This window comes from Penaeus monodon, chromosome 21 (assembly GCF_015228065.2).
Source record: "Penaeus monodon isolate SGIC_2016 chromosome 21, NSTDA_Pmon_1, whole genome shotgun sequence".
Taxonomy (NCBI): Eukaryota; Metazoa; Arthropoda; class Malacostraca; order Decapoda; family Penaeidae; genus Penaeus; species Penaeus monodon.
This window is the reverse complement of record NC_051406.1, coordinates 38,386,331-38,386,927: the sequence shown is the minus strand read 5'-3', so window position 1 is coordinate 38,386,927 and position 597 is coordinate 38,386,331. Positions and strand designations below refer to the sequence as shown.

General features: G+C 32.8%; 1 protein-coding gene across 1 annotated transcript in view; it reads right to left on the bottom strand.

The window, feature by feature from the left end:
- Positions 1–597, bottom strand: part of LOC119586666 (myotubularin-related protein 14-like) — a 27,384-nt gene that overhangs the window by 16,789 nt on the left and 9,998 nt on the right. The gene's annotated exons all lie outside the window — the stretch shown is intronic.

Sequence of the window (597 nt, the reverse complement as noted above, 5' to 3'; positions counted from 1 at the left end):
GTACATGTATACCTCCAAGTGTGTGTATGTTTCCATGTATGAGAGGGTTTCTATGTGTAAGTGTGAACTTTGGTTTCATATGTGTTTCCTAGTATGTGTCTAAGTTCTTGTGTCTTTATTCCCATATGAGTTTTTGTGTTTCTATCTGGGTATGTATTTAGTATAAGTGGTGCTTCCATACGAGGGTTTCTGAATGTTGTGAATGTGCTTGAGCATATGGCTATATGTATGTTGTGTTTATATATGTACGCAAATGTGCTTATGTGTGTGACCACACTAGCACATCTGCTGCATAAACTGTAAGTGTGTACCCTTGTGCATATACATGCATTTGAGAACAAATGTGCATATGTGCATTTTTTAAATGTAAACATTTATGCTGCATGATTCAGACCACACAGTATGTTTAGTAACTTTGATATAATCATAATAAAAGATTATCTATACAGAATCATATCCAAATTGTATTAAAATAATTAAATAATCTTAACCCAAAAATATCCTTGACTCCTCTCATACCTAAAAACAAACTCTCTTTAACTTGAAATAAACAATTAACAATCTTAGTATGAAATTCCATTAGGACACTAACCAGGG